The following is a 14,950-nucleotide window of genomic DNA, read 5'->3' on the forward strand; positions in this document are numbered from 1 at the left end:
TACTGTTGGTGGGGACTGTAGAAAGAAAAAGGGTAAGGGTATTCTAAATCCCTTTATTTTGGGTGGTTTTTCCCTTAGAGACTTTCTAAGTTAGTCCCAGAGATGTTCCCATCCCTTTCCATGGTCTTTGAGAGTCTGGGTTTATGGTTCCCCCTGTGGCTAGTTTATTTTCACACTCATAAGGTGTTGCACATATATACTGATGATTCTTATTTTGTATGTTTTAAGTTTGTGTAATAGACTTCTTCTATTCTTTAAAATATTTAATTTTTTTCTTTTTTATGTGTTTATGTATGGGGGCCTGGTGTATGTATGTGAACCTGCATGGATGTACTTGTATCACATGCATTCAATGCCCACAATGGCCAGAAAATGATGTCAGGTCTTCCAGAAATGGAGTTAGAGATGTTTGTATGCTTCCTGATGTGGTAAAATTCTAAGTTTTATGAGAGCAGCAGAGTGCTCTTAACCACTGAGATTTCTCTCCAGCTTCATTTCTTAGGCAGTTTATAAAGGAATACAATATTATAGTTGTAATTTTGGTTTAAAGCATTCATACCACTTATGACTACAAAAATATTAACTTTTAAATGTATTAGCCCATACATATTGCTTTTGTCAGTTTTATCATGTCTTTAAACATCATATTGTATTATTCTGATTACCTTTCACCAATGTAGAAATGGTGAGGCTGGAAATAGAGTAGAGTTGATGAAGTGCTTGTCTAGGATGCAGGAAGCTTTGGGTTCAACCTGTAATACTACAAAACAGGTTGTTGGGCATGGTGCTGCATATGCATAATAAATCAGTATAAAAGGTAGAGGCAAGAAGATTATGATTTCAAGGTTATCCTAGGCAACAAACCCCCTTATGACTTCTCTGTCTGTCTTTCTCTCTGTCTCTCTGTCTGTCTGTCTGTCTGTCTATCTATCTATCTATCACCACTTACCTATTATTGATCTCATATGTATAGAAATGGTATCAAAGTATTTGATATTCTCCTTTTCAACCTATTTAATATCATTGTTGAAATTTAGTGCTTTGATACATGAATCCCTGTTTCTTTTATCTTACATACTATACTGTTTTGCATGTTTTCAATATGTCATCATATATGCATTAATCATTCTTATGTAGACCTGAGATGTTTTCAGTTTTCTCCTTCAATTTAAATTATACAATTCTTTAGCCACCTTGTTTTTTGTCTTACATTTATTAGTGAAAGTTCTGTGTTCTTTGGTAATATTTTCCCTTAGTGTTTTGTGTCTCTTCAGTATTATGTAATAAGATGGCATCAACTCATGCTTCTTCCTTTGCTAAAAGGGAGTGACAATCTCCAGAAAGAATCATCTTGGATGTTTTGAAGAGAAAAATCATGGCTAGGAATCAAGGACAGTGTTCCTCAATATTATCACAGCTACTAAGTAGCAATAAAATACAGTTTAACTAGTTAAATGTTTTAAAAATGAAAGATTTCATAATTCTGTCAATTCTAGTAAAGTCCCTTAACATGAACCATCAACACCACAGAAATGTTCTGGTTGTTTGTGTTCAGAAAATGTAGAAATATGTCACTGTGGAGTCTACAATTGTAATTTACCTTTTAATTGATAAATACCATGACTCCCTCTTTTTAGATACCCATATGTAGACACAGTGTATATTTGATAAGGTATACCTAATATAGAGCCATATTTACAGCTATGGCTTTTAATGTTTTGTCTCAAACACACCTGTTCTTTAACAAGTTTGAGCTTTAACCAGTGTATGTTTGTGCATCTGACTGTGGTGAGAGGGAAACAGCTGTTCTCAACAGACAGTAGTGTAAACAATGCCATTTTCTAAGGATATTTAGGCTGCAAGAAGATTTTCAGGAACAGTAGAATATCAATCACTATTTAATATGTTTTCAGTCAGATTATTTGCCTACTGAAATATTTTTATAAGTATTTTTAGTATGATTGATGCAGCTGCTACATGATAGAAAGGATGAGTAATTACTTTTTAAGTTGCTACATATAGAATAATTCATACATGTATAGCATATGAGTTTGAAAAGGTTCACTGTTTTGGCTTAGTATTAGTACAGTAGGAGGAAAAATGAACAATGAAGATTTGGAATCGCAACATTTTACAGAACTTCATCTAAACAAGTTCCCAAGTCAAAACCTTATTTAAATAAAAGGAAAAGGAAAAGGGATTGATATCAATTTGGAAAGTGCATGTAAGCTTGAGGACCTAATGTCACATAATTAAAAATCATGATGTTATTTGACATATCTGCAACCTTAGGCATGGTGGAGCAAGGTTGATGTCCAGCATTCATGGCACCTAACTTCTGGCCTCTATTAGTACATTCACATATGTACACATACATGTACATGCACATGAATACCACTTGTATATGCACATGCATAAATGCTATATATACACATATTCACATATATTATACATTAATACACAAAAAAGAAGAGAAAAAAGAGGTGAAGTGAGTTGCATTGTATTTCACTCTTTTTTCATTTTCTCTGGAACACTTCTGTTTCATTGATAATGTAACAAAGAAAAGGAATCATTCATTACACACAGTCCTTGTTATTGAGTATTCAAGCAAGTGGTCCATCTATTAATTCGTAATACTCATAAAATGCATGGCTGGGAGATATGTTTGGTCATCTTTATTTTATTGATAGGATTCTAGCAGGAGAAATGGCAACACATTAAGCAGGATAAAAATCAATGGCTTCTAATCATAGACTACTGACCAATGAACATGCCTCCCCATCTATTTTGCTGTAATTTTAAGATCCTGTAGGATAAAATCTCTGGAATGTGGATGCCAGGGTGTACAGAAAGAGAGCCTACCTAAGTCCACACAAGCTATTTTGTATTGAAAAGCACTATTTTTGAATGATTTTGACTCCACATGCCATGGTTAGTTTTATTGACTGAAGGATAATTTCTGTTACTGCCACATTTCCAGGTCTTTGTTTGGTTGTTTGTTTTGCGTTGTGGTTGTTGTGTTTCTGTAAAATATTGATGCAATAGAAGGTAATGTTTTCCTTTACATCACTTTCTTTGTAGTATAATTTTCCTGTTTTACATTTTGATTTTTCTTTATATAGAAAATGACCTCTACAATGGATCTAAATGCACCTAAATGCATTCTAGTCATACTTAAAATTTCTAAAAGGTGAAATAATGCTTACTAACTGTCAACCATCATTTGCCTTTCTTTACTTGAGTTAAAATATGGCTGAAAATTTTTTATGTTTAATAAAACTTTTCTTTTGTGTTTCTCCCCTAGAAAACAGTTAGGCAACCAGTTCTCTATTGCTAAATTTTCTGAATTTACTGAAGAAAAACAGATACTTGTCCCATCTGAAGTCCCTGCCTGATTTTACATAATCCAGACCAATATCTAAAGAGATGATTTTGACAGATTCGAGTAGTAAGAGTCTAATAATCTCATAATGATCTCTAAAATAATTTTTTTCAAAAAAAATAATACATAATAGAAAGAATTGATTTCCTGGGTTTCTTTTAAGTAGCATTTTCCTTAGTATGCTTTTATTCCTTTTGAATTTAAACTAGGATGGAAAGCACTCTGGGGATCGTCTCTAATATGCTTTCTATTGACATTTTCAATAACATTTTACCTAGAGACAGCAGAGTGTGTGTTCCCTAGTAAGAATATGAAATCCACATCACACGTCCGCACATACACATGCATCCACACAGTGTGAGAGAGAGAGAGAGAGAGAGAGAGAGAGAGAGAGAGAGAGACAGAGAGAGACAGAGAGAGACAGAGAGAGAGACAGAGAGAGAAAGACATGATGTTTCTCTCTGGGTAACTTCGTAAGTTACAAAATTGCTGCTCATTGCAGGAAGCAGAAGAAAGGATGCAGAAGGTATCAGAAGAGAAAGAAAAATTCATTGATGACTTACTTTAAGTATTTTTCTAATGTCTTTTGAGTTTATGTCTGAGAAGTAAAATACACAATTCCTAATATGCAAGCCAATATAGAGAATAGCATTGATTATCTTAAAAATTCTGTCTTTTTTCTGTTTTTTCTTAATTGGTTATTTTATTTCTTTACATTTCAAATGTTGTTCCACTTCCCATTTACCCTCCCCTTTACCTCTCTTAGAGTGCTCTCCAATCCACCCACTCATTCCCACCGTACCAGCATCCCCTTACTATGAATTATAAAACCTACATTCAATCAAGGGCTTCCCTTCCCACTGATTCCAGATAAGGCATTCCTCTGCCAAATATGTAGCTGGAGCCATGGTTCCGTCCATGTTAGCTCTTTTGTTGGTGGTTTAGTCCCTGGGAGCTCTGGGTGGTCTGGTTAGTTGATAAGGTTGTTCTTCCTATGGGGTTGCAATCTCCTTAAAATAAGTATGCTACTTGCTCCTTCCAATTGAAAATTTATGTTACTGAAATCATATAAAGATATATACAATGTAAATTATGTATGTACATGCTTAGCATTATATAATCATGACTGTATATTTTAAAAGTATACATGAGTTTTATTTTCATGATAATTTCAATCACTTCCTATTAAGTGATTTTTCTGTGTTAATCTCATTAAAATGATGTGAATTGTGGAATAACTAGATTTACTCTGAATTTCAGTGATACATGACATAGCACTGCTACCAAATATGTCCAATAGGAGAATATACTAGGTGACAAATGTTGGTAGGCATCTGTTGTAAGACTCTCAGAGAGAATCTTCCCTCAGGAGGGAGATCCTCAAGCCCCAATGACCAGTCCGAGTCCACAGGCTGCAATGTGCAAGAGAATTTTTATTGATCAGGAAGCACAGGTATCTGTGGGCGTCCCAGTCAATTCGGAAGACTGGCGTGCCTAACAGATCCAGGGTAGGCTTTTTATAGTATTTTGGGGAGCAGAAGCAGGCTTACAGAAGCAGATGCATGGTTACAGGGATGTGATTGATGGAATAAATGAAACATACGTGTACATTACCTATTTTGGCTATAATCATAACAATGAGTTAGCAAAAAGCACATGGTGGTCGGGTCTCTCAGGGGGTCAGGGACTGTTTCTTTTTCCCTGCCAGGTGGCCCATGGAGCAATGCCCATATTTTAGTCTAGTTTCTGTATTTTGTTTTCTTTTCTGGGCTATTTTGTCTAAATGCTGGGTCAGCTTGTCCCATAAAGCTTGGGACTCATATGAACTTCTTGAACTTTCTCATAAGGCTTATTTTAGTTCCAGGCCTGTGTATTAAAATTCATCTGTTATTTCTATGTTTGAGGGCCTAGGGCTAGGCTTGTATAATCCCTTTTCTGGAAGGGGTCTTTCATTCCCCCATTTTCTTTTTGTCCTTGAGTGGAATCTTTCACTCATTTATTGAGTTATTTAAGGTACTTCAGTTGGTTGTTGTTCTACTAATTGGTACTGTTGTCTTAACACAAAAGTTTGAATAACTGAAAGCCTATCTTTTATGAACTGTACTAATTTGTTTAGGATGCAGGGTCCAAATAGGAGAATCAGGAGAAGGATTATTAAAGGTCCCATCAAAGTTGATAGCAGGGTAGCAAACCATGGGGATGGATTAAACCACCCTTCAAACCATCCCTGCTGGGACTCAGACATCCTTTGCCTATGTGCTAAGCGCTCACGGAGTTTGGCCATATTGTCCTTTACTATCCCAGTATGGTCAGCATAAAAGCAGCATTCTTCTTTTAGAGCAGCGCATAACCCACCCTCTCGGAGGAACATCATATCAAGCCCCCTTCTGTTCTGTAAGACCACCTCTGACAGAGATGTCAAAGACTTTTCTAAAGCACTTATAGATTCTTCGATTGCTTTCAAATCTGCATTCATAGCTGCTTACAATTGACGGAAGTGGCCTGTCTCTATAAGGGCAGTCGTTCCTGTCCCTATACCTGCAGCTACTCCTTCAAAGGTAATTCCTCCTATCAACAGGGCTAAAGTCAGAGTGATGGGCTCTCTCTTAATCCGTGGATGTTCCTCAAAATAAGAATACACATACTCAGGCTCATGATAGATGACTTTGGGCCAAATCTCTGTCAATACACAATAATCAGATGTTTGATTTAAAATAATGGCTGAAATGCACGAAGTTAGTCCAGTATTGCAGGCCCAATAAGTGCCTGGTGGGGCAGCCAAATAATATTTCCCAGTGGGAGCTTTTCTTGTGACATTGCAGAGTGCCTGATGAGTGGGTGGTAGGGTTCCTATACAGAGCCCCTGTCCTGTGACCTCGGGCAGTGTCAGTCTATGGTTGAGACTAGCAGAACAGCTCTCTGGGGCTGTAGTCTGGTTGGTGTAATTGCCTAAAACTGCTACTCCTTCATAGTAAGGTGGGCTGGAGACTAGACATAGCCAGCATTCTTGAGTTCTAAATGGATCCGAATAATTGAGAGTTAGATATGCACCCTTTACTAGATTAAGTAGCCGATCTCCTGTACCTGGTGCATGAGTGGTCGGAGCGGCAGAATCTCTACTTGTGAAGGAGTAGGTCACTAGAGAGGTTTGAGTGAATCTAGGCAAATGGGCTGGAGCCGGAAGTAAGGAGGTTCTTTGATCCTTTAGGACTAGGTTAGGTCCTACGGCTGGGGCAATTCGCTCTCGAACCAGTTGGAGAGAAAACAACAGGCCCGGATGGGTCTGCCCAGGGGTATTGAGGCGGAGACCCCACCGTACCCCAGATTTCCAATCATGTTTCTTTCCTGCCTCAGTGAACCTCATTTGGATGTTAGATTCCCCAGCTAAGCCAGTAAAAGTCACGAGATCTCCCCCTTTGGCTTTCCAGGGTCCATTAGTATGAGTCTCACATCCCCATTTAGCACAGTAAAAGGTTTCTGGCCCCCCACATTGGGCGGTCCTTTTTCCTCCCGGACAGACATACCAACTAGAATGCCGGCAAGGGGGGTAAGAATTGCGGGGAGATTTCGCAGTACGTCCCCATGAATCTTTAGCCAACTGACATAAATCAAAGGTTAGAGTAGGCCACCAGGTGCCTGGGGAGTGAGCACCGTTGGCTAACACCTGTGTCCACCCCGTCTCCAGGTTGCCTATAACCCAGGAAAGGTTGACAACCTGGTGAGGGCTTGGTTGTCCAGCAACCCCCTCCCTCCAGCACATGCTCAGGGTGATTAGTGTCAGGAGTGTACGCGTGTGAGTCGCAGCTTTAAGGGGTTCCGGGTGCGTTGGGCTCTCCATGTCTGCTGTGCGGTGGCTTCCTCTGGTTGGGCTGCCTTGACGTGTGAAGAGTGGATCCACGCAGCAATTCCGTCCACCTTCAGGGCGGTTGGCGTCGTCAGGAGGACAGTGTAGGGTCCTTTCCACTGGGGCTCAAGATTCTTAATCTGGTGTCTGCGTACCCATACGAGGTCCCCCACCTGGAACGGGTGTGGCACAGTCAGCTGATCAAGTCTGTCCTGGTATGCAGCAGCTAGAGGTCTCCAGATGTCTCTCTGCACGAGCTGCAAAGCTTGTAGATGGGTTTCCAGGGAAGGGCTATTAGCAAGATTAGCAATATTGGAATTAAAAAAAAATCAATAAATGGGGGTGGTGCCCTGTATACTATCTCAAAAGGAGTCAACCCATGAGAGCCTGGCGTGTTCCGGGCCCTGTAAAGAACTAAGAGGAGGAGGGAAACCCAATCCTTTGTGCCAGTTGCAAGCATAAGTTTGGATAAAGTCTCCTTAATTGTTCTATTCATACGCTCTACCTGTCCTGAACTCTGGGGTCTGTATGCACAATGTAGTTTCCAATCAATCCCCAGTAATTTGGCCACCAACTGACTTACCCGGGAAACGAAAGCGGGCCTGTTGTCCGATCCCAGGACTTGCGGCATACCATACCTGGGAAAAATCTCTTCAAGAAGTTTCTTGGTGACTATCTTTGCAGTCTCATGTTTGGTGGGAAAGGCCTCGACCCATCCTGAAAATGTATCCACAAACACCAGCAGATATCTGTATCCGTACATACCTGGTCTGATTTCAGTAAAATCAATCTCCCAGTGGATGCCAGGACGATGCCCCCTGGGACGAGTCCCAATACCATTTTTCACTTTTCCTGGGTTCACTTGGGCACAAGCTTTACAGTTTTCAGTCGCTTCTCGCAAGGCCTGACCCTGTCCCAAAAGGTAAAGACCTATTTCTTCTCGCTCCAGGAGAGTTCTCATCTTCTTGATTCCCAGGTGAGTTAGCTTATGTAAATAAGATATTAATTCAAAAGTCAATTTTGTAGGCATGACAATCTTTTCATTATAGACCCATCTTTTTAGTTGAGGAGAGTATACGGCCCCCATTTTCTTTAGGAGGTTTATGTCCTCTGAATCATATGGCCATGGGGAAACTTGCTCATGGTTATCTGCACTGATCAGAGTCAGGATCTGTCCTTTCTCTGCAGCCTTTCGAGCCGAAGCCGGTTTCCCCGGGCTTCTGGACTCTGTCCTTTCTGGTGTCCTGGACAATGTATGATACTCAGTCCTTTTGGTAGGAATAGAGCCCTTAAGAGAGCTAAGATCTCAGCCTTATTTTTGATCTCTTTTCCTTCTGATGTAAGTAATCCCCGTCTTCGGTAGATTTCACCATGAATATGTGCGGTAGCAAATGCATAACGGCTGTCAGTATATACATTTAGTCTCTTACCTGCTGCCATTTTAAGAGCCTGTGTCAAGGCAATGAGCTTGGCTTGTTGAGCGGAGGTACCTGCAGGTAAGGCACTTGCCCAGATTACCTCATCTTCAGTGGTGATGGCAGCTCCGGCCCTCCGCTCCCCATCCACAACTTAACTGCAGCCATCCGTATACCAGGTGTGGTCAGCATTCGGAAGAGGCTGGTCCATTAGATCTGGTCTGGTTCCATGTGTTTCTGCTAAAATCTGCAGGCAGTCATGTGGTTCAGCTCCTTCCGGTAAGGGGAGTAGGGTAGCCGGATTCAAAGCCACTACCGGGCAAAACTGGACCTTCTCCGTGTTTAACAACATAGCTTGGTAATGAGTCATGTGGGAATTAGAGAGCCATCAGCCAGGAGGTTGTTTTATCAGGGCCTCTACCGCATGAGGTGCCAAAATAGTCAGAGGCTGTCCTAGGGTCAGTTTATCAGCATCCTTAGTCAGGAGTGCAATTGCTGCTACCATCCTCAGGCAAGGTGGCCATCCTGAAGCAAGGGGGTCTAACTTCTTTGATAAATAGGCCACTGGCCGCTTCCAGGGCCCTAGTCTTTGTGTAAGAACTCCTTTTGCATAGCCTTTCTTTTCATCTACAAACAGCTCGAAAGGCTTGGTAACATCTGGGAGGCCAAGGGCAGGGGAGGACAATAAGGCACGCTTGATGTTGTCAAAAGCCTCTTGTTGTTGTGACCCCCATTGGAACAGCGTCCCTTGTTTAGTAAGCGGGTATAGGGGAGCAGGCATCTCGGCGTAACCCGGGATCCAGAGCCGGCAGAATCCTGCCGTGCCTAAGAACTCCCTCAGCTGACGGGGGCTTTTTGGAACCGGGATGCCAGCCACAGTCTGTTTTCGAGCTGAGGTTAACCACCTCTGTCCATCTTTCAGCTGATATCCCAGATAAGTGACTTGAGTTTGACATATTTGGGCCTTTTTCGCTGAGGCCCGATAGCCTAGGCGCCCCAGAGTCTGTAGGAGGGATTCTGTCCCCAAACGGCATGCCCTCTCAGTGGCACCTGCCAAAAGCAGGTCATCAACGTATTGCAGGAGTATAAGAGAGGGGTACTGGACTCGAAAATCAGCCAAATCCCGATGTAAAGCTTCATCAAACAGAGTGGGACTATTTTTAAATCCCTGGGGCAATCTAGTCCAAGTCAATTGACCCGAAAGTCCCAAATCTGGATCTTTCCATTCAAAAGCAAATAAAGGTTGGCTTTCCGGGCTGAGCCGGAGACAAAAGAAAGCATCTTTCAGGTCCAAAACCGTATACCAAGTATGTGGGGGGGGGGGCAGAGTACTGAGTAAGTTGTAAGGGTTTGGGACAGTCGGATGGATGTCTTCTACCCTTTTATTGACCTCCCTTAAATCTTGTACTGGCCTGTAATCTCCAGTTCCCGGCTTTTTGACAGGTAGCAAGGGCGTATTCCATGGCGACCGGCAAGGGACTAAAATGCCCTGGTCTAGAAGCCTTCTAATATGTGGTCTTATTCCCTGGTAGGCCTCCTGTGACATGGGATACTGCTTTATAGAAACTGGAACTGCCGTGGCCTTTAGTTGAATAATCAAAGGAGGGTTGCTGAAGCGCTAGTCCCATTCCCCCAGTCTCTGCCCATGCTAGTGGGAACTTCGTGACCCAAGAGTCTATTTCTGTAGTTTGTGGCTTGTCATGTCCTGGTTCATATAGTCTATATTCGTCCTCTAATTGAAGGGTTAGAACTTGGAGAGGGGTCCCCTGGGGACCAGTTATCCGGGCCCCTCCTTCTTCAAAATGAATTTGTGCTTTTAGTTTAGCAAGCAAGTCACGGCCCAGTAGAGGGTATGGACAATCCGGAACATGTAGGAAAGAATGAGTCACCTTACCAGTAGCCAGGTGAACCCAGCGGTCTGTTGTCCATCGATATGTCTTGCCACCAGTGGCTCCTTGCACCCGGGCTGTACGGTCACTGAGCTGTCCATGAGCCTGGGTGAGGACTGAATGTTGAGCTCCGGTGTCCACTAGAAAGGTAACGGGCTGCCCCCCAACTTCAAGAGTTATCCTGGCCCTGACCTCCCTAATCTTCATCTAGGGTCAAAAGGGAGGTCTCTGGCTTCTTCCGGGGTCCACGGGAGTTCTTAGGGTTCTTAGGGCAATCTCGGGCCCAATGTCCTTTCTCCTTGCAGTAAGCGCACTGATCCTTGTCCAGCTTCAGCCCCTTTCGATTTCCCTTCCTGTCTCCCTTCCTTCCCTGACTCTGAACTACGGCGGCTAAAATCCGATTCAGCTCCTTGCTCCTCTTTCTCTCCCTCTCCTCTTTCTCCCTACGTAATCTTTCCTCCTTCTCTTCTTGGGTCTCTCTCTTATTAAAAATCCTTTCTGCTTCCTTAAGCAAGTCTTGCAGCATATAACCCTGTAGGTTTTCTAACCTCTGTAACTTAGCCCTGATATCTGGCACAGCCTGCCAGATGAAGGACATAGAAACACTCGTCATCTGCCCTGGGTCATCTGGATCATAGGGTGTGTACATGCGATAAGTCTCTTTTAGTCTTTCTAAGAAAGCTGAGGGGGTCTCATCGGCCCTCTGTAATACCTGCTTCACCTGAGCCAAATTGGTTGGGCGCCGGGCAGCCCCTCGGAGACCCGCTAAAAGCGTGGTGGTAAAGGCGTAGGTGTCCCCTACCGTCAACCGTATTGAAGTCCCAGTTTGGCCTTGTGAGTGGAAATGCATCACCAAGTGCATCAGGCAGCTGAGTAGGACGCCCATCATCCCCCAGGACATGCTTCCTGGCTTCCAGAAACACCCTCTGTTTCTCCTCCGAAGTCAAAAGAGCCTGTAAAAGCTGCTGACAATCATCCCAAGTGGGCTGATGTGTAAGTAAAACAGATTCTATTAATTCAGTAAGGGCCACTGGGTCCTTGGAAAAATGGGGGTTATGCTGCTTCCAGTTGTAAATATCGGCCATGGAAAAAGGCCAATACTGGGTCTGCCCTCCCATTCCCTGTCTAAGGGGAAAGGCCTGCGAAGTCGAATCCGGTACTGTTTCCCGCTTATGGCGTAGTCTCCCTGCTATTGGAGAGGATGCTGCCTCAGACTGGGGTTCAGCTTCTGGGAGGGCAGGCGATCTTGCTTCTGCCTCCTGAGTTGACCTGGTAGAAACAGGGTATGGAGGAGGCTCCTCAGATAAGAGATCTATAAGGGGAAAATTAGAATCTTCTGGAAGCACCGGCTTAGGTTTGGATGCAGTTTTAGGAGATTCCTTCTTGGTCTGGACAGGAAAGAGAGAGGAAGGGGTTGAGAGAGGAGCAAGTGGGGCTGAGGGAGTAGGGGGCCAACTTAAGTCTACAAAGGGTTGCACCCAAGAAGGGGGCTCAAAGGCAAGGCTTTCCCAGGTGATAATGTAAGGCACCTGGTCAGGATGTCCATGTAGTCCTTTATGGAAGATCTGATCCTTGACCTGTTAAATAACAGTTTTGTTAAAAGTACCATCCACCGGCCATCCGGCTCCAAAAGTGGGCCACTCAGAAGTGCAGAGGGTCTGCCACTTCCCCTTCTTAATTTCGACCCCTTGTTCATCTGCTCCGTCCTTGACGTCCTTCCAGTGGTCGAGAGTAAGACTCAACGGCGTTGTTAAAGACTGTCCCATGTTAGTTTCAAGGTAAATTAGAGAGCAAACAAGACAAACACACCCAACAATCAAACAAGCAACAGTCAAGCGCGCCACGCAGCTATGGCGCAAAATTGAAAGTAAAAAGTCGGAGGGACACACTGAGGGTCCGGATCCCTCACCCTCCACCAAAACTACATATCCTTCTGATACAGACTGAGCCCCGACAAATCGGGCTCCAAACACCCTTGGAATGTCTTCCAGGGCTTCGGGGGAGAAGTCTGAGCTCGTCAGCTCCTTCTCTGGCCCGCCCAAATACAAACGGTCTAGACCCAAGCCAAGTAACTAAGCATTTACAGAACAAGTCACAAAGCAAGACAAGACAAGACAAGACAAGACAAATGCTGGCCAGCTTACCTCCCGGTGGGTGGTCGGTGGTCTCTAGGCAGAGGATCTCCGATCCCGGATGAGCCCCCAAGTGTAAGACTCTCAGTGAGAATCTTCCCTCAGGAGGGAGATCCTCAAGCCCCAATGACCAGTCCGAGTCCACAGGCTGCAATGTGCAAGAGGATTTTTATTGATCAGGAAGCACAGGTATCTGTGGGCGTCCCAGTCAATTCGGAAGACTGGCGTGCCTAACAGATCCAGGGTAGGCTTTTTATAGTATTTTGGGGAGCAGAAGCAGGCTTACAGAAGCAGATGCATGGTTACAGGGATGTGATTGTTGGAATAAATGAAACATACGTGTACATTACCTATTTTGGCTATAATCATAACAATGAGTTAGCAAAAAGCACATGGTGGTCGGGTCTCTCAGGGGGTCAGGGACTGTTTCTTTTTCCCTGCCAGGTGGCCCATGGAGCAATGCCCATATTTTAGTCTAGTTTCTGTATTTTGTTTTCTTTTCTGGGCTATTTTGTCTAAATGCTGGGTCAGCTTGTCCCACAAAGCTTGGGACTCATATGAACTTCTTGAACTTTCTCATAAGGCTTATTTTAGTTCCAGGCCTGTGTATTAAAATTCATCTGTCATTTCTATGTTTGAGGGCCTAGGGCTAGGCTTGTATAATCCCTTTTCTGGAAGGGGTCTTTCACTGTATACATGTGGCTACCACAGCAGAGCATCCTGCAGGCTCAAGTAAAAACTATCAGGAAAAGTGTATATATGCTGTATATGCACATATTTTCTCTTTTAATTATCTTCTCAGTAACATATTATAATGATTTAAATGGCGTTTGAATTATTTTGGGTATCATAACTAGCTAGAGGTATTTCTAGGAGGCATAATGCACATACCACTTTACTTATTACAAATAACTTGAGTATCTTCAACTTTTCATATCCACAGAGTTATTCTGGAGCCATGCCCTTGATATTAAAGTGAAGCTGTCTCTGAAAATAACTCCATCCACAAGTATATAAACTGGGAAATTTTCCGTGTGTATTACTGGTATAAATGCGTTTCAGTGCAATATACATTAAGAAAGAAGATTGGTGTCCAAGTAAAATAAAGAACAAAAAGGAAAAATAATGGACAAGTTTGGTTTAGAGGTCAAGAGAGCTCTGTGCTTTGCTTTGAAAAAATAATAGCCATGAACTGCTTTTATGTTTATAATATCTTGACATAAATAATACCTTACTGCATATGAAGAGGGCATATTATATTCCAGTGTGCCTGAATATGATTGTTGTCTCTGTGTAGCCAGCTGTCTTTACACTCTGTTGAGGAGCTGGGCAATTTTTGGAGAAGTTACAGGAAGCCACAGCTGTGCCTTAGGTTACCCATTGTCTTCCTAGCATGATCCATCCTGAAAAAACCAAAGGTATAAAGAATATGTATTAAAATCTCAATATGGTGGTGTCTGGCCGTAATGTTAGTCCTGAGCAGGCAAACAAAAGTAGGTCACTGTGGCTCTCTGGCCAGGTAATCTATCAAATTATGTGATAGTCAGATTCAGAGACACCCTCTCTCCAAAGCCAAAGTGGACTTGAACAGAAGGAGCAATGGATAAACCATTTTTCATACAACTATGAAGATTGGGACTCGAATTTTCAGGATCCATGTAATACCCTGATGAGTATGTTAGGAGCCTGGAATCCTAATACCAAGAAGACAGAGTCGGGGCATGCTTGGGTCAAGCTCACTACCAAGCTTCCAGTTCAAAAATCACGTCTCAGTCAATAAACTGGTGAACCATTACAGAGAAGCCCCAATTTCACCACCCCATATTCACACGTTAAAGGCAAAATGAAAAGAAATTAAAGCAAAACAAACAAATCAAAAACCAAGCAAACAAACAACAAAGTGGACAGATCCTAAAGAGCAACACCAAAGGTTGATCTCTGCCTTTTATCACATGTAAAATGTAGGTGTGGGTGCGTGCCCACATGTAGAAGTGAGTTAGTGAGCAAGTCCCCTTCCCCCCCCACAGAAACGCTTGCAGAAATAGAGGGCGAGAGAAATGGGAAGAGAGTGGTGTGGGTACATGGTATATAGGGGAAATCTGAGCAAAAATTTCTGTCCTCCTGTCTCTCTTGTTATATTGTTTCCTGTGTTCTCCAGCCTAGATGGCTTGAGAGCAGTTTCATTTTTTGCTATAGAAGTGTTGGGATTACACAATGTCTGACTTTTGACACAAGACCTGAGATTTTATTTAACTCAGGTCATCAGGATTGTAGCAAGTGCCTTACTG

This window comes from Rattus norvegicus, chromosome 13 (genome assembly GCF_021556685.1).
Source record: "Rattus norvegicus strain SHRSP/BbbUtx chromosome 13, alternate assembly SHRSP_T2T, whole genome shotgun sequence".
Taxonomy (NCBI): Eukaryota; Metazoa; Chordata; class Mammalia; order Rodentia; family Muridae; genus Rattus; species Rattus norvegicus.